We start from the raw sequence: 27,578 nt of genomic DNA, 5'->3' as shown, positions 1-27,578 counted from the left end.
TAAAGCCAGAAAATTGGACAATGTACAATTACTAGGACTTTGACATTTAAAATTTCTTAAAAATAAATATTATACTTTAATATATAGGTTTATAAAGTGTTTATAAAGGTTAAACACAAACTTACTTTGGTTCCCTCGTAGTCAACTTGAGTCCAAAAATATTATCCACACTCTTGCGAGAACGTTTGGCTACTCAAAATCACAATCTTTGAACTACTAGTTAAGGCTAACTTTCGGATAATCCGAACTTTTCGGAATGAAAAAAATTTTTCGTCCTAAAATAATTTAAATTCAATATACAGGGTGATTGATGAGTGTGATAAAGCTCAGTAGATCCGCTATAGTAATAGATAGCAATATTATGTTTTTTTAATGGAAAATCCTATATTTTATTTTATATTCGAAATCCTCTTAACTTCCCCATCACAAAAATATAAAGGTTTGTTATGTTATATAGTAGTTCAGAGAAATAAGGAAACAAATATCATGTTGGTGACACAACCCCCTCCAGGCCGAAACCAAATTTTTTGAGTAGTGTGGACATCTATAATAATAACCTATATGTTTCCTGCAGCCGATTTTGATGATATACATAGTTATAAACAAATGAAGATCAAAAAACGCTAAATTTTCGTTTTTTCGTCTATTGCCAAAAGACTAAGCATTTTAAACAAATTTGGAAGTAAGAAACTCATAAATCATATAAAAAACTTTAATATAGCGTCCGCTGAATATGTCTATCCTTATTGGTTGCTTAGAAAATTGCAAAATAATTAATAAATTTTGAGTTTTTATAAATGTTCATAACTTATGTAAAAATTAACTTAGAACCTTGTTATTACACGGAATGCTGGGACTTCTGGGTATTAAATCATACACTAAATTTCATAATAATTGGTCAAATAGTTTAAAAGTTATTTAATTTGTTTATCCCAAATTCATTTTTTTTGCAACACTATAAATCAGAAAATGGTAAAGTTACAGTAAGACTTTGGATAGTTTATAAAAGAAGAAGATTTATACTAATGACTTAATTAAAAAAAAATACAAAAATAATTCTAAGTATCGCAAAATTATTTTGCAAGAACATGTCGATTTTTTGCTTATAAACAATTAGAATAACTTTTTAACCATTACCCGTAGAAAAATTATTTTTTCATATTTGGAAAGACTGAATTTTTATACAAATTTAAAAAAAGAAAAAATTGTCCTAGGACAATTAGGGACGAAGTTGCCCCCCCTTTTTTAATTCACAGCAGCTTTCTTTATAACAATTACGAAATCAAATCAGTCACATTTGAAAGAACATACTTCAGAGTTTTATTGTACCAAATATAAAAAATATATACTTTCAAACAAATTGTCCACAAAGCTTCAAAATGTAACCCTTAAAATCGGCCGGCCTTGAAACTTGGGAGATCGATGAGAAGGGGGAAGGAACTGTTAGCTGTATCTCTTGTTCTCGCCTATGGATTTCGACGTTTCTTTTTTTAATTTGTATGTACTTTTTGCGTACAATACGAGTATGCATTATTTAAATAAATTAATTGTTATATACACCATCAAATTTGTTTAAACAATTTTTTTTCAATTTTTTTTAATAATATTTGAAGTAATTTTAATTACAAAACATAAATATTTATGAATAATATAATAATACATAGTTTTTTATTAAACTTAGTAATAATTTAAAGTATGAAAAACAATTTATCCCATTCAATTGTTTCTTAAAATAGTATTGGTCTATGGAAATCAGAAAATCTCAAACAAACTAAGTTTTATTTTTTTGGTAAACATGCTATTAGATGAATGAAAAACTGAACCACCAGTTACAGAACTACCAAACAAGAGATAAACGTAATTGATTGGGGTTGGAAATTAAGCTAAGAACCGTTAGTACCAATCCGATCAACAGATCTTCTTTATACCAGATATTTTATTAAAATAAACAATCTGCTCTTGCAAAAAAAACTGGTTGCACCGAGTACTTGTTAGTACAGAGATATAAATAGTTTATGAACTTCGATAACCAAAACCTCAATCTTTCTCTATTATCTATTTTGGAATTTCTTTTTTTTAATCTGTATGTACTCTTTGCGTACGTTACGGATATGTTTTTTGTTAATAAAGTGGTTATTTAATTATCTATGTAAATTGTGTAAACAATTTTTGGAAATTCTTTTAGGATATTGTTAGGATAACTTTGTTGGCAATCATAGGATTGGATCATATGCACTTGACTCTACAATAACTTATAATAAATAGGTAACTGATAATTGTTACTTTTTTCACAAAAATACAAGTATTCCTAGATAAATCTCGTTTAATTCTATTTTAATAGTCTTGTTATCATACCAAAATGTATGAAATATCTTAATTTTTGTTTTTTTTGCAATCTTAAAATTATAACTTAAGATACAATTATTACAATATTATAGAAAATTTCTGAAAATAATTTTGTTCTTTTTATCCTCTCTCTAATTTTGTTAATTTCATTTTTCGTTTATCTAGCTAGTAGCATGTTTATCGAGAAATAAATCCTAGTTCATTTGAGATTTTTTATTTTCAATTCAATATTACATACAGTCGGAAAAATGAAAGAATACCCATGAAAGAACATATATAAAACACGCTGTATTTTCCTGTCACCGTGTCACAAAGAAAATTGTCCAGTGCAAGTACATGCAACAATAATTATTTCCACCTACCTCTACCGAAAGTATACTATTCCGGACCTGATTGTAGGGAGCAAAGTTGTACTTTTCCTCCCTAGGGAGGAAAAGTAAAAGTGACGTCATGGTATTTCATTCATAAAATATAACTTATTGACGCCCTGTACAATATCTATTTTCTATTACGTAAGTATCTATGCATTTTAACGTTTATTTAAAAACACTCTGTATTTTGCAGAATGGTAAAAAACAGTAAATTGTTATTCTGATTTAGCAATGTTTATATTAATAATTTGACTTATATTTGACAGTTGACAGTTATATTGTACCTACTTGTTAGTTTTAGTTCTAATAAATTTTGTTGGTTAGTTACATAAATAAATTAAGTAAAAATGAAAAAATGACTTGTTATTTGAGGAAGGTGGAAAAACCATATGTATAACATGGGAGTAAAGTGCATTTTCCTCCCTTGAATGATTACTGCCCTCCGCTACGCGTCGAGCAGTAAACTTCATTCTCGGGAGGAAAAGTAGCACTTTCCTCCCTTGTTATACAAATAGCTATTACATGTACTTGCGCTGGCCAATTTTTTGTGTGAGACGGTGACAGGAAAATATAGCGTGTTTTATATGTTCGTTCATGGGTACTCTTTCATTTTTCCTACTGTATAAGCCAATTTTAGATTTAGGAATAATTGGAATATATAGGAATAAATACAGGTCATAAATTTAATCACATATTCTGGGACCAAAAATAGGCCGATTGAACTTACTTACCTTAGTATAAATATGCACATAAAAAAGTTACAGCCCTTTGAAGTTACAAAATGAAAATCGATTTTGTCCAATATATCGAAAATTTCTAGAGATTTTTTATTGAAAATAGACATGTGGTATTTTTATGGCAGGAGCAACTTACAAAAAAATTATAGTAAAATTTTGACACCTCATAAAAATTGTATGGGGGTTTTGTTCCTTTAAACCCCCCAAACTTTTGTGTACGTTCCAATTAAATTATTATTGTGGTACCGTTAATTAAACACAATGTTTTTAAAAGTTTTTTGCCTCTCAGTACTTTTTCGAAAAGTCAGTTTTTATTGAGAAATTTTGAATGTTAGTCAAATCCACCACAAATTTGTATAGGGTTAAGTACGATTATGGAGACTTGGTAATCGTATGAAAATTTATTTATAATTTACATTTTTAGGTATATTTTAAACCATATTAAAAAGAAGCCACATCTTGATAAAAGGTGCCTTATCGAAAAAATACTACGAGACAAAAAGTTTTAGAAACATTGTGTTTAACTAATGGTACCGCAGTAATAGTTTAATTGGAACGTACACAAACATTTGGGGGATGTAAAGGAACAAAACCCCCATACAATTTTTATGGGATGCACAAATTTCACTATAATTTTTCTTTAAGATGTTCCTGTCATAAGAATGATACATGTCCATTTTCAATAAAAAATCTCTAATAGTTTTCGATGTACAGTGGAACCTCGATAAGTCGGATTAATCGGGACCGCGGCCGATCCGGGTTATCAAAAATCCGGGTTAGCCGGAGAATATGGTAAAAATTAATAAAATACGGTACTCTTACAGATAAACTTAATTATAATTGCCAAAAAAATGAAATACTTATGTCCTGTACGTCTAAATTACGTACAGTTTTATACATTATTTTTTATGTCTTGGTAAAAAAACTCAGTCAAAGTGAAAACATTTTTATTTTATCTGATGAAAATCGATCCGGGTTAGTCGGACTTCCGGGTTATCGGAGGCCGACTTATCGGGGTTCCACTGTATTGGAAAAAATCGATTTTCATTTTGTAACTTCAAAGGGCTATAACTTTTTTATGTGCACAATTGTATTCAGGTAAGTTAGGTCCAATCGATCTATTTTTGGTCCCAGAATATGTGATTTAATTTATGACCTGAATTTTTGTTACGCTCTGTATAACTAATGTGTACGTTTTACAATAAAGGTTACATCAAATATTATTTAAAAAATTGAAAAAAAATTGTTTAAACAAATTTGGTGGTGTATATAACAATTAGTTTATTTAAATAATGCATATTCGTAATGTACGTAAAAAGTACATACAAATTAAAAAAAGAAACAACGAAATAAATAATCGAGAACCAGAGATACAGTTAACAACTCCTTCCCCCTCTCGTCGCTATCCAAAGTTTCAACGCCGGCCAATTTTAAGGGCCATAATTTTAAGCTTTGTGGACGATTTCCTTGAAAGTAAATCTTTTGTATACTTGGTACATTAAAACTTTGAAGTATTTTATTTCAAATGCGGCTAATTTTATTTCTTAATTGTTATAAACAAAGCTGCTGTGAATTAAAAATAGAAGGGGGTTAACTTTGTTCTTAATTGTCCTAGGACAATTGTTTTTCTTTCTAAATGTGTATAAAAATTCAGTCTTTTTAAATATGAAAAAATAATTTTTCTACGGGTAACGGTTAAAAAGTTATTCTAATTGTTTATAAGCAAAAAATCGACATGTTTTTGCAAAATAATTGTACACTATTTAAAATTATTTTTTGTCATTGTTTTAAAATTAAGTTAATAGCACAAATCTTCTTCTTTCATAAACTGTCCAAAGTATTACTGTAACCTCATCGTTTTCTGACTTATAGTGTTGCAAAAAATATTAATTTGGGATAAACAAATTAAATAACTTTTAAACTATTTGACCAATTGCTTTGAAATTTAGAATATAATTTAAGCACTAGATGTCTCAGCACTCCGTTTAATAAGAAAGTTCTGACTTAATTTTTACATAAGTTATGAACATTTATAAAATCTCAAAATTTATGACTTATTTTGCAATTTTCTAAGCAACAAATAAGGATAGACATATATAGCGAACGTCATATTAAAGTTTTTTATATGATTTATCAGCTTCTTACTCTCAAATTTGTTTAATATGCTTCACTTTTTAATAATAGACGAAAAAAGCGAAAATTTAGCGTTTTTTGATCTTCATTTGTTTATAACTATGTATATCATCAAAATCGGCTGCAGGAAACATATAGGTTATTAATATAGATGTCCATACTACTCAAAAAATTTGGTTTCGCCCTGGAGGTGGATGTGTCACGAGAAAAGTCTTATTTCTCTGGACTATAGGGCTTTTACAAAGTTATAACCAATTTTTTATGAACATCGTAACAAGTTCAGCTCCCTGTATAAATAAAAAAGCACAATAGCGATGGTTTATTGCTGCCATATTTTTTTGTTGATTGTGAAATTTTTTAAGAATTGTTGATATTGCTAATTTTCCTTATATCGAATACAGGGTGAGTCGAAACGCAAGTACATTCTTTTCTCAGAAATTTTAAATGGAACACCCTGTATTTTATATTACTGTCGAAAAATATCATTACCGTACTTTAATTTTTGTATAATATTCCCTATGCCTAAATCTGTCAGTTTTAGAGATATTTTCTTCATTTTTCAGAGCACGTTATTAATTAGGGTGTTATATTTAAAATTACTGTGAATATAATGTACTTGCGTTTTGACTCACCCTGTATTCGATATAAAGAAAATTAGCAATATCAACCGTTTTTATAAATTCTGACAATCAACAAAAAAATATGGCACCAATAAACCATTGCTGTTGTGCTTATTATTATTTATACAGGGAGCTGAACTTATTACGATTTTCATAGAATATAGGTTATAACTTTGTAAATACCCTGTATAACATAACAAATATTTATATTTTTGTGATGGGGAAGTTAAGAAGATTTCGAATATAAAATAAAATATGGGGTGTTCCATTTAAAAAAAAAAAACAAAAGTTTGGTCTGCCACTATGTTATCGAACACCCTGTAACATTCTAACTAATTTTGTAACGTGAAGCGCAAAGTTAGCTACAATTTTTGTTATTAACCTATTGCTATCTATTACTATAGCGGATATACTGCTTTTTCACACTAATCAATCACCCTGATTTTGTGTTTACCTGTACAGGTGTGCTGCGCAGTAATGAACGCAACCTGTATCAGCAGTCAGATGGCAGGTACGGTGTTCGAGGAAGCATAGGGAACAATATGTGAAAGAATCTGTAATCTGACAATATGTGATTTCTCGAAAACTTTGTCTTAGACCATAACTTTTAAACAATTCTTACAGTTATTAGGTTTGTTCTAGCATCAGCTTCAAACGGTTTTTGAAACCATCAGTGAATAGTTGACCAGCGCGAGTAGAGGGGATAGCACTGGTGACTGTATTATGTTCTCTCACTGACCAACTGTTTGCTGACGGTTTCTGACTAGTTCGACTGTTTGCTAGAACAAACCTATTGACTTAAAGAAGCTATTCAAATGTCATAACTTATCAATACCCATAAAAATCAGGTTACTACGATGTTATATCTTCCCTGGAATTGAGTCGTGGACTCTCACAGACGCTACATGCAAGAAATTGCGGCTTTCGAAATATGGCTCTATCGTAGAATACTGAAGATATTTCATACAGACCAAGGTACTAATCAGGACGTCATGGAACAAGAGCGCCAACCGAAGCTGCTCACAATTTATTGGATCAGGTATGTATTCTGTTTCTTACTCTTCGTTTGAGTTGGTCCCAAAAATTCTCAATCGGGTTCAAATCTGGTCTTTGAGCCGGCCAATTCATTTTTGGCATACCGACGGTTTCCAGGTATTGCGTTACCATCCTGGCTACGTGTGGCCGCGCGTTGTCATGCATGAAAATAAAGTTTTCGTCCACAAACGTCCACAGCAAAAGGTGTTACCATAGGCGTCACCAGGAGGGAGGTTTTGGGGGTTATAACACCCCATTTGGATGTACTTTGAGCTCTATACGCTTAACACCATTACTATTCCATACCCCTCAGAGACTATCAAGTAGTTGTAACCCCCCCTTAGGATCATCCTAGTTACACCTCTGGGTGTTACATCCTCATCTGTAATTTCACTAGTGTATCAATGAGCATTCAGTGCTCCTCTATCAATAAACACGAGATCAGTACGGCCTTCGAATGAAATTCCTGCCCAAAACATTACAGAACCTTCTCCAAAAACAACACGTGCTCGTCGAACACAAGCAGCATATATTGTTCCTCACGTCTTCTGTATATTTTGATGCGGCCATCTGAACCATCCGGGACTCATCACTAAACAAAATATTTTTCCAATCTTCTTTCGTCCAATGCTCGTGGTTTCTATCAAACTGAAGTCGGCGTTGTTGATGTGCTGCTATTAACAAAGGTCCTGTTGCTGGGCAGCTAGAGAACACTAATACTATGCTGGCGAGCTTCTAGACAATTGACAGTCAGTCACTGGGTTTGGCGGGCAATTTGAAAAGCATATATTATACACTTAATACATATTAGTAAGTTTAACATAGTAATAAATGAAAGACCTCACTTCGCTTGGTCGATTATCTATATAAATGAAATTCAAAATATATTTATTAATCTAATTATATAGTCTTAGCAATATTTTAAATAAAAAAAACATCGTTATGTATATTTATGTATACGATACCTATGCTATAGGTTATAGTTATTGGGGACTTAGCAATTTTACACCAGCATTTTGAATTTCTCTAACAGAAGGTTTGTTTAAACAATAATTTTCCCTTTTAGGTTTTCTCTTATTAACTCAAAACGATCACTTTCGTCTAAGAAAATTTTTATTATGTGGAATATTTCTATTTTCCTTTGGACTGTTCTTTAATGTAGTAATGATATAACTTTTATATGGTTATTTTACTATAATTTATAACTTTCCTATGATTAATTATTTCATAGAGAAATTCAAAATACTGGTGTAAAATTGTAAAATTCAAAATATACTAACCTAATATACAGTGAGGACGTTTGAGTTGGAATAAATTCATTATCTCGAGAATGGGCGAATTTGGAAAGAAATCCTGAGACAGGTCGATTTTTATTTTTAAATTATGACTTTTTGGCATATATATCGTACTAGTGACGTCATCTGTCTGGGCGTGATGGACTCACGCCCAGGAGACTATACTATGGAGTCCATACTATGGACTCCATAGTACTAGAGGAAAATAGAAATATTCCGCGCAATAAAAATATTACTAAACAAAGAAAATTAGGTTAAGAAAAAACTCAAAATTGGCGTTTGAACAAACCTTCTATTAAAGAAATTCATAACAATGCTGTAAAATTGCTACATTCCCATTGTGATATAACTAATACATATATTAGTGATGTTATTTATTTAAAATATTGCTAATGTTTTACAATTAGTTATTAGGTAAAGTATATTTTGAATTTCACTTATATCAATAATCGAACAAGCGAATGAGATCTTTTATTTACTGTCTTAAATAATATATTTATTTTAAATATGCTTTTCAAATATTGCTCGCCAAATCCTGACTAGACTGTCAATTGTCTAGAAGCTCGCCAGTTAAAGTATTATGTTTTCTCTAACCGCGAGTTTCTTCTCACAGTAGAAGTACTTAATGTCCACCCGTGAGCATTTTGAAAACGGTTTTGGATTTCTCCAGTGGCGCATCCAGGGGGGGGGATGACGGCGATCGGGACAAAAATTGGGAGAGCAATAAATTATTCATTTATTTTTCAAATCGATTAATACTTTATACTAATAGCCAAGTGCGTTGTAAAGAACGGTTTTGTCTGTTAGTCGAGATTCTTCTCGGGCCTGATACTGGTCGTCGTTCGTGAGATCCAGTCTCTATGAATCGTTGGTATGTTTTTGGACCATACAACGACTGACTCTAAGCTGTCTGGCCAGATCTCTTTGAGTCATTCCATTTTCAATTCAAGTAATAATTTGAACAGATCTAGCAAATCTGTACACCAATGAAATATTTTTGAAAAACAGAACAGCCATATTCCTTGAAAAATAAAGTACATACAATAGTGCATTATACGAAGTCGTAAAAATGATATCAATTCTGCAAACTTATTACCCTTAATTGACCTATCGGCACCATTTAGCGGTGTCTAAAAGCGTTTCTGCATTGTGGGAGTATAGTTGCATTAGAATAAATTGTAATAAACTAAATTATTGAAAAATTCTTATAAAATTCTAGGTGGTCTCTTTTTAATGACGAGCAGTATATATCTGGTGTCCCACTAAGAATGGCTCTCGGCCATATCTCAGGAATCGTTTATATTACAGCTTTGGAAAAAAATGATAACAAAAGTTGCCTCGGTAAATGCCTGGAAATTATTTTGATAATGCTAATGCTAATAACTAATAATAATAAGGTACCCCGCTACAGGGCGTAATCGAATATCAAAAATTAAAAAATCAAAATTTTAAACAATTTGCCTAATGAAGGGGCACTGGAAATCCGATCAACGTAATCTTCCTAAAATTCTACGCATATTTGATTTCTTAAAAATAAAAATGAATGTTCCTGATTCAATGTTTACTATACTAAAATCATATTTAGAAGAAAGGTACTACCGTGTCAAGCATGAAGCAGATACATCAAAAATCTACCCTATACGATCTGGAGTCCCTCAAGGTAGTGTTCTGGGTCCTATATTATATCTAATATTTACATACGACATACCAAAAAACGAAAATGTAACGACTACAACATTCGCAAATACACAGCTATGTTAGTCACAGATGAAAATCCCGCAACAGCTACCGAGTCTCTTCAAAGGCATATTAGGAACATTGAAAAGTGGACAAAGAAATGGCGAATAAAGATCAATGAATCAAAATCACAACATATCATATTTAGAAAATGTCGTAAAATATCGCCTAATATAGAAATAAATAACAAAGCAATTCCACAAGCCGAAAGCGTTAAATACCTTGGTATGCACCTGGACAAAACTTTGACATGGAGAACACATAATAATATATGGAAAAAGCGCCAACAGTTAAATTTAAAATTTCGTAAACATTATTGGATACTGGGCAGAGCATCGAAGTTGTCTATACGTAACAAACTGTTGGTATACAATACAATACTCAAACCGGTCTGGACCTATGGGATCCAACTATGGGGTACAGCAGTAAAATCCAACATATCCATAATGGAAAGATTACAATCCAAAGTGTTACGCTCTATAACAGACGCCCCATGGTTCGTGTCAAACAAAGATATTTATTGTGATCTAGAAGTACCTACGATCAGTGAAGTGATAGTTCAGTGCAGTGTTCGGTACATAAAACGCCTAGAAAGCCATCCAAATGCCCTGGCAATAAACTTGCTTGATAATAGTCAACAAACTCACAGACTAAAACGTAAAAATCCACTGGACCTTATTTATAAATAAGTTTTATACCTCACCGTAATTGTGTTTATATTTTAGATATATGTATTATTTGTAAATGTAAAATGTATGTTTGTATGTAGCATATTATCGGAATGTCATGTTTGTTCCATACTAGAGGTCCAGTCATTGGACTGACCTCTCTAACGTCAATTTTTTTTTACTTCAAACCCCAAAGACGCTTATTGTTAGAATTTTTATAACTAACAGATTACTGAATAAACGTTTCAAAAAAAAATATTTGATTTCACAAGTTAAGTCAAACTTTGCAAATAAGAGGTGAAGCTTAGTGGGAACCTTGTTATGAAAAAGTGGCTGTAAGTCCGGTTTTGCTAAATCGATTTTTGCAAACTTGGTCATATTAAAAACAGCTCTTTGTCGTCAATGTAAAGCTTACAATTTTGAGACAGCCTAATAAGTAATATGACAGCTAGGAGGCGCTATTTAATTTTTTTAGACATCTAGTTTTCTTTGGAAAATATTAAACACAAATATGAGTTTTTAATGATGTATTACAAAATTAGATATCTTAAAAAAGGTGTAAATTTATACATAATATAGGTATTGTTACTGTCTCTGGTAAACGAAGTTAATGAAATCAAAGGGAAACAAGTACCTAGTGTGCTATGGAAAAAAATAGAGCGTAACACTTGCGGAGTGCCGACAAAAGTAAATACTTCTTATAGATTCGATTATATTCGGTTCGATTCAATTCGATTCCATTCGATTAGATTAAAATTTTAGTTAATATACAATATATTATGCCTATAATTTAGTATAAGTATAGGTACCCAATTTAATACATACTAGTAATTTTAGGATTAACAAATTTTCAAAACAATTTTTATTTCAAATTTTTAAAATAATCAACGTTTTACATCTAAACCAAGTAAATATAAAGTTTAACAAAGCTCTAAATTATTTTTCTTAATAAAGTAACCAATATTTTTTTTTCAATTTGGCGAAAAATTTAATTACTGTCGATATTGCTATTATTGGTGAACGCTATCTAAATTTTTTAAGGAATTAATTGCCTCTTCTTCTGGAAGATGTACCGCTAGCGGTTCGTAGGTCCATGTTGTTTCAGTACGATGGTTATCCCGTGCATTTTTCTAGAGTAGTTAGAGATTTTTTAGATGAGATATTCGCTGATAGATGGATAGGACGTGGAAACCTATTTTTTCGCCAGCCAGATCACCAGACGTAACTGTTGTAGACTTTTATTTATGGGGACGGATTAAAGACCTTGTCTTTACAACTAGGCCCACTACTCAACAAAATATGATCCAGAGAATACGAAACGCCATTCAAAGCATTTTGAGAGCCGAAATTGAGACTGCTGTTCAATCCAGTCTTGAAAGAGTAAATGCGTTGCATCGAAAATGATGGGCAACAATTTGAAACATTTAGGTCGTCATTAAGTAGTGGTTTTTTTTTTGTTATATTTTATAGGGCAGTTTGTCTTATTGTTGATTTAATTCATTATATACGTTGACATCTGCAAAAAGTTTCTTTGTATTTTCCATAGCACACTACTTGTTTCTATAGTCGCCGCTTAGGATGTTTAACGTGTGAAATTATGTATAGTTCATATAATTACTGCAATCTGTAATAATTTTAAGTTTCTACATTTTAAAGAACGCGAAAATTTAAGCATTTTCTATTAAAATCGTTTTTTTTTATTTAAACAATATTAATAAACATAAAAAAATTGTATTGACTCTTCAAATATTGTTCCCGCGAGTGCATACGTCTGCAAATTTTCATTCATTTGCATTGAAGAAAAGGCAGTCAAATTAACGTCTAAAGATTTGACCCAAACGATTGAACTAAAGAAAAGCGTTTAATAATAAAAATGCATACTTTTATTTAATATTTTTCAAAAACAACCTAGATTTCTGGAAAAATTTAAATAGCGCCTCCTAGCTGGCATATTATTTATTAGGCTGTTTCGAAATTATCACTCAATCATTGAAGAAAAACAGCTGTTTTCAAAAAGACCAAGTTCGATTTAGCAGAACCGGACTTACAGTGCCCTTTCTTTAGGCAAATTTTGTAAAATTTTTATTTTTTTATTTTTGATATTCAATTAAGCCCTATAGCGGTGGACCTAGAATTATGAAATTATTTACAGGCATTTCCCGAGGCAACTTTTGTTATAAATTTTGAGGTATGGCCGAGAGCCATCCTTATTCTGACACCCGGCACAATGTTGGCAAATTATGTCAAAAGAATGAACTTCTACTGGTAAATAAAAAATATTTTCAAATAGTTTTATATTTGGATTTTAAAATGGATTTTTCCGGACAAGTAGGTAAGGCTACCCATATTTTTTGCTTGACCCATCGGCTGAGCCATCCCTGTGGGCAACGATGATAAAATATTTCTATAAATTAATAGTTAAGAGAAATAAGGAAAAAAATATCCTGTTGGTGACATAACCCCCTCCAGGCCGAAACCAAAGTTTTTGAGTAGTATGGTCATCTAAATATTTGCTATATATTAATATATATATTAATAACGTATACTATGTTTCCTGTAGCCAATTTTGTTGATAATATACATAGTTATAAACAAATGAAGATCAAAAAACGGTAAATTTTCGCTTTTTTCGTCTATAACCAAAAAGTTAAGTATTTTAAACTTTGAGAGTGAGAAACTCATAAATCGTATAAAAAACTTCAATATGGCGTTCGCTGAATATGTTTATCCTTATTGGTTGCTTAGAAAATTGCAAAATAAATCATAATTTAGACACCGTAAATTACAAGACGACGGCTTAAGAAGAAGAAGAAGTTTGTATAGGTAAGTTTGTCCCCTTTTCTTATAGGTACCTAATTGCTTTTTTCCACTCTCATGGAATTTCTTTTGTGTTCCACACGTCTGTTATTAGTTTATGGAATCTATCTATTAGTCTGGGTTCTCCACTTTCGAGAATTTCAGCTGGCGTGTTGTCAATCCTTGAGACTTTTTTATACGCTAGAGCTATAGAGCTATTTATACGCTCCGAAAAATTGACAATTTACAAGTTCTGAAAATCTGAACTTTTTGGAAGTCTTAACTCGAAAAAACTAAGGGAAGTCCAAAGTAAAAAAAATTAGGCTGTTACTTGAGTTATATTGTTGCGATAATAATTTAAAAACTGTTAATTTTGTTATTTTAAATAGTTTCTTTTTATTCTAATGACATTTTCGTAAAAATCACAATTTTAGAGAATCACAGTTTAGCTCCGATAATTTTAGAGCTCTTGTGTAATTACTACTGAAAATCTGCTCAAAACCTCCTTTTTTGTAGCAAACCATCAATTTTGATCGTAAATAACTCGCTAAATATCAAACCAAAAAATTATATGCAAGAATATATTTTTTACTTAAAATTGAACTATCTATCGAATTTCGATGATATTTTGAGGTCAAATATTTCCACCCCCGCGAAAGGGTGGTACTTATCCCCAGGGCAAAAGCAAACATCGGCACGATATCACTTTTTTTCTTTGATATGTTAGCTTTGTGAATGTCAAATTTCATGTTAATCCAAGCGATTCTTTAAAATGTTGAGCAAAAACCGTGAGTAAATGGGCTACTTTGCTTGACCGATCGGCTGAGCCATCCCTGTGGGCAACGATCGTAAAATATTTCGATAAATTAAATGCAATTTCATGTCCGCACACCCACAATTCCCACTAATTTGTCTGTGCTGGATGCTATGGTGCTGTACCATCGAGATCGCGGCAATGCACATATCATACGAAATTATAAAATTATATTGCTCCGTAATTTGATATTATCTCGATAATACAATCATGATGTGGGCTGAACTTCGACCAAATGCCATCCAATGATAACCATCTCACACTCGAAAAATTCCTCATTCCCTAACTGCCATCTGCTCTCTTCTTTTTTTAGAGAAAGATATATGTATGTTTAATTTTCGGTTACGTCACCTAATTAGTAGTTGTGGATCGATATTGGTGGATACAATGCAACGATCAAACAAATCTCATTTATTTGATGAGATGGTTTTTAGAAGAATTTGTTTTTTCAGCTCCTATAATATAAATAGGCAAAGGTGTGCTATTCATTATAAAAAATGAAATTATAGTTTATGAAGAGTGTTAAAATAATATGGTTAACCACGGAACCTTTTTTATAATGCGTGGGATCAAATTCTACTAAGTACTAAGAGTACTTCACAACAGAATTAGACACAAATGCGAAGAACATCTCGATGATATCCCATTTGATTTTACAAATACTAGATATGGAATCCACTCAGGCACTTCTGCGCTAAATATCCTATTGCAAAAATGCCGAGCTCAAAGAAAAGGTGTATTTGCATGCTTCGTTTATTTAGAAAAGGAATTCGGTAAAGTACAACATATAAAATTAATGCAGTTGTGGATACTAGAAATATAGGAATTGATGACAAAGATAATCGTGTAATTAAAAATTTGTACCTAGCTGGAAACAAACTACTATCGTAAAAATTGGAGATAACTTCACCGACGAACTCTCCATTTTGTCCCCAACATTGTTCAATGTTTACTCGGACCAATCATTTAAAAAGGAACATAGCCTAAACGCTGCCCAAGGCTAGGGATGTCGGTTGTTGACAAAACACCGGTTTTCGGTTATACCGGTTTTTTTTACCTACGGTTTAACCTGACGGTTATAACTGGTCAAAAAAACCGGTTACTTCAAAAACCGGTGTTCGGTTTTTTTAGTCATAGCCAATGCCCAATAGGATAGGTTACATTTACATTGCGCTTTAGTTTGAGAGTAGTGTTGCCCAAATGCAAGACCTAGACGAGACTTAGATAGTCTTGGTCTTGGTCTTGCGCCAGTACACCTGGTCTTGGTCTTGGTCTTGGTATTGAGCTCCCGGTCTTGGTCTTGCAGCAAGAGTCTTGCAAGTCTCGCAGTTGCCTATTGCCTATTGCATATCTTTGAACAACGTGACAGAGATGTACATTTTAAGCTAGAATATCATAGCCGTAATAAAAACCAGCCAAATTAATAAATATCTAGACCAGCAGTTCTCAATTTGGGGTGCGTGTACCACTGGTGGTACATATCATTATTTGCTGTGGTACACAAAACGCAAACACAGCTAAAATCAGCACCACAATTATTATTATACTTAATTAGATTACCTAGCTAGATACCTATTTCAGTTAGTTGGTAACAAAAATAATAAAAAGTATTTTGTGGTTCATGTCTCAAAAAGATTGAGAATTACTGATCTAGACAACTGATACCGGGTGGATTTTGAACCCATCTTCTAAGCGATCCGTGCCTATGTTCTAACTAACTAAAGTTTATTAGAAACTTATATATTTTATTATATTAATACAGGGTAGCAAAGCCATATCCATAATCCATGATGAACGGCATTCTGTGGGACCAGAAAATATCTAAAGCGAACAAACAGCTCATATACAATAGCATACTTAAAAGTATAATCACATATGTAAGTGTAGTTTGGCCACTGAAACAAAGAACGGAGAAAATGCTACTAGTAACAGAAATGGACTTCTGGGGAAGAGCAGCAGGCAAATCAAGAAGAGATCGGATACCAAATGAGAGAATACGATAAATGATGGGAGTCACACATACAATAATTGATGACATAAAAACAAAACAACTAGTAAATTACGGCCATGTACAGAGAATGCCAGATGACAGGATCCCTAAGCAGATTTTGGCATGGACACCACAAGGGAGAAGAAAAAGAGGAAGGCCGAGAAGAAGCTGGAGGGAGGGAATTGAAAAAGAACTAGAGGAAAGAAAAATCCCTCCAGGTCTATGGTTAAACAGAGAAGAATGGCGGTTAGGAGTCGGAAGGCGTCGAAGAACGCTGTAAACCGATAGTAATAGTAGTAGTGGTGTATTTTATTATTAAGTATAAGCGAATGTAATGTCCAATATAAGCGAAAATATGAGGTTGTCGTTGTAATTTCAGTATTTTATAAATGCTAGAATATTCAATATTCCACAGAGTGATGCTCTAGCTCTGTGAAAAAACACACTTTTATTGGTACACCCGGTCTACAGTGACAATAATAATTGACCTGTATAGCAACAATAATAGTACAGCGATATTTATAAAAATAAGACAACATATTAAAAAAATCACTTAAATCGGACAACAGGCTTAGGAAACTCAAGACATTAACAATGACCTGTTGTTAAGGTGGTGAGTAAATTTTTTGGAGAAGTGTGTATCGTTAATTTCGGTATTTTGTTTACACTGTTCCTTTATCTCGTTATCATACTATTCATACTTTTAAATATAATACCCGCGCTGTTTCGGCAAATTTTCTGTAACCCAGTGATCTCATAGCATAGGTCATAGCACATTCAGCAAAAATAATACATTATAGTCTTACTATTCTATATACCGATAAGATTAAATTTGTGGTGTTTAAATTCCTAGAAAATTAATAATGACAAAAATTAATTATTACTTATTAGGTATATTTTTTATCAGCAAGGTGACATATGTTTAAAAAGTTTGGATACGATATTTGATATTACTATCGGTGTCGCAAAGCAAGAATGTTATGTTATGATTAGAATGCGACTATTCTCATAATAGGTCTGGATCCCGCGTATGAAAAAAAAAGTTGATTAATAGCAAGCTGAAAATTTGTTAAGAGCTTAAGGGTGTCTAGTCGGACAAAATTTGATATATGGGAACACTGGAACAGGGGAAGTTTTAATTATGGAACAGGTTAAAAATTTTGAACGGTCAGACCACGAAAACATCACATGTATTTTGTCCGACAGAACTTCCAATTGATTTGTTACCCTTTCATTAAACTCTCATGCAAAAATTAGACTGCTATTTATCACCTGTCATACCCCCGATAGTGGCTGCAAGACTTTGACGTGAGTTCGGGGGCTTAAGCTGACAGTTTAGATAGGGCTGTAGTCTGGTGTAGGAAGTGGAACAAGTATGCATGTGTGAATGAATAGGATCTCCCTAATAAGGAGCTCTCCGCTGAGTGTAGGTACCCCCTATAAACGGGCTAGGCCTGATGAATGGGAAGTATGAAAGGATGTGAAACGACCTTGCTAGATCAGTTCCTGTCACCACTTGGTTCTCTGGGGTATCTGGGAATCTCTCTTAGGTAGTCTAGACACTAGAAGTGGACGAACTGCATCAGCGACCAAGAAGCAGCCTACCCCAAACCTACCCAAGCTAAGGTGGATGGTAATCGTGCCGATGGCTGGATGGCCACAGGGTGTATGTGGTCGTGAACGATCCCCTTGGGGTACCAGGCGAAACCCCATTGCATATAGCCTTCCTCTGGTAATGCGGGGCTCTTCCAGGGGTGACAAACCTTTCCCTAGCTACTCGTGGGAACATCATGGACTCAAACAACAAACTAACAATAACAAACAAAAAACCAAAACCAAATCCCGAGGCTGAACCAAAACGTTCACCTCAGCTGGAGGCCGCGGTTGAGGACGGACAGCAATGTTCAACTCAAGCTTCGGCCCCAGCAGAGGCCGGACAAGGATCACCTCGGGAAAATCGGCAAAAGCGCCACAAACTTAGTGGCGCCGAGCTAAAAAGAAGGAGGAAGGCCAGAGAGGCGGCGGGGAAGGCACCTACGGGAGCCACCCATCCCTCTCCAGCCCCTCCAAAAACAAAGGTGAGGGTGCCCGCATCGGAAGCTGTCAACAGTTCCACCTCCAAAAGAGGACAGGAACTGACAGCCCCCGGTGTGAAGCGCCTTCACCCAAGCACTTCCACGGAGAGCACGCCGCAGAAGCACAAGAAGGTACGCAGCGGTGGAAACACCACTGCCCCTTCCCAAAGCTTCGCGGAAGCCTCCGTAACACACCTTAGGGTAGCTATCATAGATAAGGTAAACCCGTACGGCAAGGTTTCTGCCGACCGGGAAAACCTTATCAAACGCAGCCTGATGGAGGAATTGGACAGAGCAATCTTGTCCACCTCCAACAGCCAAGCAAGAGCGCCCACGTTTAAGTCGTGGACCTACTCTGGTGAGATCATCAGAGTGGCCTGCGATGACGACGAGGCGCTTGCGTGGCTAAAAAAGGCTATAGATGACCTCAAACCGTGGGAGGACGCATCACTGGCTGTTGTCAGTCAGGATAAGCTGCCGAAGCTTACTAAAGCCTCTCTATGGATCTCGGAGGATGTTACTAACACCTCCGATGACACAGAAAGAGTGCTGCGGAGGCTAACGGCGCAAAATCCGGACATGTCAGTTGCGAGATGGTGCACCTTCCACCATGAGGCCAAAACCGATCCAAACGGACACCTGTTCGTCTTCGGAATCGGAGACGAGGACATGGCTGTCCTTAAGAAAAGAGCTACGCGTTCACCTCATTGACTCTAAAAGCAAGCAAACAAAAAATGGAGGGCACCTCCTCGGAACCAGGGACCTCAGATACTCGGCAACCGGATACGGTCACTGAGACTGAAACACCCGTGGTTCCACAGCAGGACGACGACCATCAGATGGTGGTCGACGAACCCTGCAGAGGAAGCACCGAAACGACTAAGGCTGCCGCCTCCTCAAGTGAGGAGGAAATGGACGCCTAAAAAGAACCAATACGACACCTTCGCCATGGGCAAAGACGTCAGGAAAAAGGTAACCATTATTCAATGCAACCTCCAGCACAAAAAGGTGGCAACAGCGACACTCTGCCGCCACCTGGATGTAATGGAGGATGCAATAGCATTAATCCAAGAACCTTGGATAATTAAGACCAAAATAACTGGTTTTGGCAGTCTAAATGGTCAAATCTTCAGCTTACCAAGCAACCAACAACCGAGAACAGCAATATATGTTCCCAGGAAAATTAAAGCCTCCCCCCTGGTGCAGTTTTGTACTTCAGACGTAACTGCTGTTAAAGTAAAATGCCCATGGGGAAAAGGCAAAAGCAGAGAGTTGATACTAGCATCGGTCTACCTACCCTCAGATGCAGCCACCCTACCACCAACAAAGGAGATGGAAGATCTGGTAGACCATTCTCTCAGCCAGAAGGTAGAACTTATTATCGGCTGCGATTCGAATTCTCACCATCTAGGCTGGGGCAGCAAAGATAACAACTCTCGAGGTAAGTCTCTTTATGACTATATTATTAGTAAAGATTTGTATATCTTAAATAGAGGCACGGAACCTACATTTATTAATGTTCGTAGCCAAACTGTTATAGATATCACGCTAGCAACAGCAGAAATATCTAATAAAATTCAGAACTGGCAGGTCTCCGAGGACATCTCTATGTCTGATCACCGCTGGTTGACCTATATTATTAGTCTGGAAAAAAGCCTTATCAAATCTCGCGACCCTAGGTGGACGGATGTAGAACTCTACAACCGCCTCTTAGAAGATGCTCTGCGGAATGAAAAGGCTTTAACTCCAGGAACTAATACAGAATTGGAAAGGTACACGGTATCTATCCAAAATAAAATAAGCTACGCTTATAAAAAATCCTGTCCGATAAGGATGGTCCAGGAAAGTCGCAAAACCAACTCTTGGTGGTGCACTGAACTGAAACACCTTAGAAAGACAGCAAGAACTTCTTTTAATAAAGCAAAACGCACCAAACTCAAAGAGGATTGGGATATTTATCAATCAAACCTCAGAGAGTTTAAGAAAGTCTGTAGACAAAAACAAAGAGCTGCTTGGAGAGCCTACTGTGAGGAAATCGAAGATTTTCCGCAAGCTTCCAGGCTACAAAAAGCGCTCTCAAAAGATCCACATCGGCATATCAGCATACTAACAAAGGAAGATGGAAGCAAAACTTCCAACCTTTGCGAAAGTGCTGAGGTCCTGATGAAAACACACTTCCCCGGTTCTAGTATTTCAAAAGCACCAAACTGGACGGAAGAAATAATCATACCCACACCAAATGACTGGCATCTTGCCAGAACATTAATTAGTGAGGAAAAGATAAGATGGGCCATATCGTGCTTCGCCCCTTTTAAGTCACCAGGGCCTGACGGCATATATCCAGCCCTACTACGGTGGGGACTGGATATTCTTTTGCCGCACCTTGTGGGAATGTTCAGAGCCTCCTTGGCTCTGGGATATATTCCTAGAGAGAGGTACGTGTGGTCTTCATACCAAAACCAGGTAGGATGGATTACACCCTACCGAAGGCTTTCCGACCAATTAGCCTGACATCTTTTCTCTTGAAAACGATGGAAAGGCTATGCGAGAGGTACATAAGAGATGAAGTTCTTGTTCATAATCCACTTCATCCAAATCAACATGCATATACTTCGGGAAGATCTACCGATTCTGCACTTCATCAAGTAGTGGGAAGAATTGAAAGATCGCTGGATAATAAAGAATCCACCCTAGGTATATTCATAGACATTGAGGGAGCGTTTGATAAAACAACTTTCCCAACCATCACCCAACAGCTCAATGTCAGGAATGTCCCTCTGGCCGTGAGCGAATGGATATTCAGTATGCTGTCAAATAGAGCAATAAGCATAAATGTAGAAGACGTTTTGGTTAGAGGGATGGTTACGAGGGGATGTCCACAAGGGGGGGTGCTATCACCACTCCTCTGGAACATAGTGTTGGATACCCTGGTTTACCAACTCAGCAAGAACGGTTTCTACACAATAGCCTATGCAGACGATATAACCGTCTTGCAAAGCGGTAAGTTTGAGAACACACTATGCGAGAGATTACAAGTTGCTCTCAGACTAATAGAAACATGGTGTAAGGAACACTCACTGTCTATAAATCCAAAAAAGACAGAGATGGTCCTCTTCACCAGAAAAAGAAGGATCACGGGCTTAATACCCCCTAGGATTCTAAACTGCAGTCTGAATTTCTCTGAAGAGGTGAAATACCTTGGTATTACCCTTGACAGGTAGTTAACATGGAACTCTCACTTAGATAGTAGAGCTAAAAGAGCATATATTGCCTATGAACAGTGTCGGCGAACGGTCGGACGCACTTGGGGCCTTTCGCCCAGGGTGGTCGCCTGGATCTACACTACTGTCATTAGGCCAATGCTAACTTACGGAGCCATTGCTTGGGTACCAAAAGTGCTACAGGCAACAGCGATCAACAAACTAAACCATATTCAACGGATGGCTTGCCTAAATATAACAGGTGCCATGAAAACAACACCAACTGCTGCAATGGAGTTGCTCATTGGCATTACCCCTTTAGACATATATGTCAGAGAGGTGGCGCTGATGACGATGATGAGGTTACGCTCAGCGGGTGCAAACCTTGATGTAGGAATGGGACAATTGAGATGTCGTTTCTGGCGGGGTGAGCTGGAGGCACTGCCCCAGCTGCATGCGGGCCATGGATGCGACTCAATTAAACCTACGTTTGTCTTCGACAAACCCTACAAAATCGAAACAAGTCAACATAGGGAGTCAAACGTGGCAAATGCATATTGCATCTACACCGATGGCTCCAAAACGAAAGAAGGCTCAGGATGTGGAATATACTCCAGATCATTGAACCTTAGTATAAAATGGGGCATGGGCAAAAATGCCAGCGTAGTTCAGACTGAACTGGCTGGTATCTCCATAGCTGCAAAAGAGATAATCGGGAAAGGTATAGCCGGCAAAACTGTAATAATCTGCACAGACAGCAGACAAGCGCTACTAACCCTGAACAGACCACGCGTCATATCAGGGCTAGTAATGGAGTGTCATGAATCACTAGCCCAAGCTTCGGATGGTAACAACATCATCCTGAGGTGGGTTAAAGGACACAACAGAAATAAAGGCAACCGCATTGCTGACCAGCTGGCTAGAAGGGCAGCAGGCCTAAGACTCTTAGGACCTTGTGATCTTTTTGGCTTGTCGACTACAACAATCGCGGAAACTGTCAAATGTCACTCCCACACGCAAACCGTAAGAAGATGGGAAGAAGGGCCAGGATGTAGACTTGCCAGGGTAACACTAAGGAACCTTGGGAAGTCAGCATCAGAAAAGTACTTGAGAATGACCAGGAAAAACCTACGCTTGACCGTTGGTTTTTTAACTGGCCATTGTCAACTAAGAAAACACCTCCACACACTGGGGCTAGTAGACACATCTCTATGCAGGAGGTGTGAACGAGATGACGAAACTGTCGACCATGTCCTATGTGAATGTCCGGAGTTATCGTCAATACGAGAGTATGCGTTCGGCGAGCCTTGGCCTACACCTGCCGATATAGGGGAGATGTCACCAGGTGATTTGTCCACCTTCCTGGAAATGGCAGGATGGATAATGAACTAAGGACGACAACCCCCTGGGAGGATGTACAATGGGTCAATTGTGGCCTAAGTGCTGTGGGACTTGACTCACACTCCCTACTCTACAGATACAGAGATCACCTGTCATAATTCCTGTCATTTGACATGTTCTACGTGTTCCACTCATTATCATGCCCATTTGGTGATAAATAGCAGCCTGATTTTTGCATGAGAGTTTAATGAAAGGGTAACAAATAAATTGGAAGTTCTGTCGGACAAAATACATGTGACGTTTTCGTGGTCTGACGGTTCCAAATTTTTAAACTGTTCCACAATTAAAACTTTCCCTGTTCCAGTGTTCCCATATATCAAAGTTTGTCCGACTAGACACCCTTAAGCTATTAACAAATTTTCAGCTTGCTATTAATCAACTTTTTTTTCATACGCGGGATTAAGACCTATAACCCGGACAACTAATTTCAGAGAAGTCGTCTGATGGGAAGGAAAGTACAAAATATTTTATTTGATTTTATTTGATATTAATAATGACCTGAGTACGTGTCAAATGTGTCAAGTGTTCTTTAAATGGATATTTTGACTTGCTATGTATGTTTATGGTATTGTTCGTAGTGAAAATAAGTCCAATTTTCAAAATTTTTGTTACAAATTTTTTTTTGTTTCACATAAAGTATGTAAGAATATAGCCGAACTAATATACATACATACTCCCTAAAACGACCCTCGGTTCTAACTGCAAGACGCAAGAGTCTCGCAGGCTAAGTCTTGTTCTTGCTCAAGTCTTGCATGGTAAGTCTTGGTCTTGGTCTTGCTAAAATTAGGCGGTCTTGGTCTTGCGAAAACGCAAGAACAAGACCAAGACTGCAAGACCAAGACCGATTTTGGGCAACACTATTTGAGAGACTCCAGTCAAATCGATATCAGTCCACATCAGTATAGAAATCAGTCATAAGTGTAGTGAAATCGGTTTCAGTCAGCTTAAAATTTCTCATTTACGCGCGGGGGCAAAAAACTTTCCCATTTTTTCTCTGAATTCAGTATTTTTTCCACATATCCGGTTTTTCACCGGTTGTTACTTTAAAAAGGGAAAACCGGTTATATCCGGGACAAAAAAACAACCGGAAAAACCGATTATTGCAGAGGAAAAAACCGGTTTTAGGTTAAAACCGGTAGGTTTTTGCCATCCCAACCCAAGGCAGCATTTAGATACCGCGATAAATCCAAGCAATTTATCGATATCGATCGAGTTGTTTCAATTTATCGTTGTGTGTAAACGGTACATCGCAGCGATTTATCGGAATTGTTTGTTTAATTTCATTTTTTATCTGGATCCTTGTTTTGGCTTAATATAATGGACCACATTAAAAATTTCGTAATGTGACTGGGAACAAATGGTTCGCATGTAGACCCACACCCAACTATGACAATTTATTATTAATGTTATCTATTATTAACAGTCAAATGTCTTAGTAGAAATTCTTTAAAATGACACTTATAGTATTGTCAAAAAAATTTCTTGGGCAGAGAAAAACATCCACCAAAACATTAGCGTGTGCGCAGTGTACATACTGGTTATGGGTATAGGTCTCCGGCCCGGAGACATTTTGAAAATTTCATTTTGGCCCGCGCTTAAAAGTATTTGCCCACCCCTGGATCAATGGATCAACTAGAAATAAAACGCAAAACAGCAATGCCCAAAAGCTACTTTTGTGGAAAGGAAGACAGTTCTTTACAATACTCATGTAAGTTTACAACTAACAGAAAGACCCAAATGCTATCCAATGACAAACATCTCACACTCGAAAAATTCCTCATTCCCTAACTGCTATTTGCTCTCTTCTTTTTTTAGAGAAAGATATATCTATGTATATTTAATTTTCGGTTACGTCATCTAATTAGTAGTCATGGATCGATATTGGTGGACACAATGCAAATATCAAACCAATCTCATTTATTTGATGAGATGGTTTTTAGAAGAATTTGTTTTTTCAACTCCTATAAATAGGCAAAGGTGTGCTATTGTGACATAGTTATGTCACCCGACTGTTTTCAGCGCCCGCCTAACAGGCGCCGAAGATGTTTACCAAGTAACCTTTTTTATACAATGATTTATGAGGGACCCTAATTTAAAGAAAGATCTTGATCGAGTTGTTTACATACCTTTTTCTAATAATTGTTCTTTTGTTATTGTACTAATAAATTTGATTGTACGTGCTTGAGGGATTTTGAATAAGAGAGACTTTGAAATTAGCAGTTAGTTGTGAATTTGAAACCGTCGGTGTACATTGATATGTAACAGGCGCGGAATATTTTCTGAATTTGTAATTAAATAAATTAGTAGATTAAAGATATAAATTCAGTGTTTTTCATTTGTTTAGTTGTAAGTTATTAAAAATAAATAAAGTCAACTAAAATTAAACATTAGTGCCTAAAATACCATAGAAACGTCAAGTCAGTTTTGTAACACTATTCATTATAAAAAATGAAATTATAATTTATGAAGAGTGTTCAAACTATGAAATCTTTTTTACAATTTGTTTAGGATTAACTTCTTCTACTAAGAATACTTTACAATAGAATTAGACGCAAATGCGAAGACCTCGATGATTTCCAATTTGGTTGTAGAAGGGCTAGGGAACCAGGGAGACACCTTTGCGCTAAATATCCTATTACAAAAATGTCGTGATTAAAGAAAAGATTTCGGTAAAGTACAGCATGTAAACTTATTGCGTTAATCATAATATATACTCATTGACATTAGAAGTGTTACACCCAGAAGGAATTATTTCTTGAACTTAATTTTTTGGCAGCACAATGACTATATTTAAAGTTTTATCTTTTATAAAAAAAAATACCAAATTTCTTGTAAAAGGTATATATTAAAATACCCTAAATAAGGGTCACAATACAAAACGTTTTCGGATTAAGGAATCCATCATCAGTGTTTAAAAGCCCTAAAATTAAGTATAACCTAATTAAATGAGATAAAAGTTAAAATTGACAGAGGTTTTCAAGAACAAGAGGTCATACTTACAAAATTTGCATGCCTGAACCACCAAAATGTATCGGGTAAAAACCCTTTAAATGTAAATAATAAGGATGTTTTACATATTTATATAAAATTCATTGGATGATATAGATAAACCTGGATGTTACCCAGGGCAACACAGGACTCTCCCCACGTGGCTAAACTTTTTTTGGAGAAAACCTCACATATTGGATTTCAATGGCCAACTGACAAGTGAATTCAAGAGCAACCCAAAATGACATCAAGAACTGTCAATGTAACCTAGTTGTAATATTACTTCAGCCACAACATTAAAGATTAATTTAAGTCTCTGCTAGATAAGGTATTAAATTTTTTTTTCTGTAACCATTAGTTGTTCTAGTATTAACTATACCTTATCTAGTCTAGGATCAATTAATATTAGTATACTAACCATAGTATAGGATTTTGCTACGCTTACGGACACTGACCTGGTTTTCGTTATTGATATTTTTATATTGCGCAATAGCGGTGGTAATTTACTTGGCGTAACCCTTTGGGTTCTAGATTGTTATTTTTCTCAACTCCACCACTATTGTTTATCTCACATGTTTTATAAGTATCATGGATACATTGTAAATTGTGAAATATTATAAATATATTTGTTTTTAGTAAGGTTGATTTTTATTTCAGTCTCGTATCACCAGTTGATAATATAGCAGAACAAGCTAAATAGTGAATATTTTTTTTTTGTATTTCAGGTCATTGTGTCACTGTCATTTATTTATTGGTCGTTTATTCTGTTTTTCTTTATTTCAAAAATCTCGAACTTTTCAAATCCTCGGTTCAGAAATCTGAGCTGTTCGTTCGAGTTGGCGCCCTTTTTCTTCTTCTTTCCTTGTCGTATCTTCATATTATTCTGTCTCCAGCGTTCTTATCTAGTTGCGTTCCCTTCTCACATTAACCTGTCTCATTTTCTTCCTTGTTTCTACCCTTTCATTATCCCATATCTCTGTTTGTATATTTTAAAGCCAATATTTAGTGCACTGAAGCTAGCCCGAGTCCTCACTTGAGATATAGTGTCTCTCTGCCTCTTTGATTTGTTCGTCTGAGCTAAGCCACTCTCCATTAATATCTTAACCCTCTTCTCTTCTATTTTCCCCCCTCTTTCATCGGCTCTTTTTCTTCCAAATCCCAATACCCAGAGTATTGGGTTACAAAATTAAATTAATCTTTAATGTTGTGGCTGAAGTAATATTACAACTAGGTTACATTGACAGTTCTTGATGTCATTTTGGGTTGCTCTTGAATTCACTTGTCAGTTGGCCATTGAAATCCAATATGTGAGGTTTTCTCCAAAAAAAGTTCCAACCACGTGGGGAGAGTCCTGTGTTGCCCTGGGTAACAT

The sequence above is a fragment of the Diabrotica virgifera genome, chromosome 3, assembly GCF_917563875.1.
Source record: "Diabrotica virgifera virgifera chromosome 3, PGI_DIABVI_V3a".
Taxonomy (NCBI): domain Eukaryota; kingdom Metazoa; phylum Arthropoda; class Insecta; order Coleoptera; family Chrysomelidae; genus Diabrotica; species Diabrotica virgifera.
The sequence above is the reverse complement of the archived record's forward strand: the minus strand, read 5'-3'. Positions refer to the sequence as shown.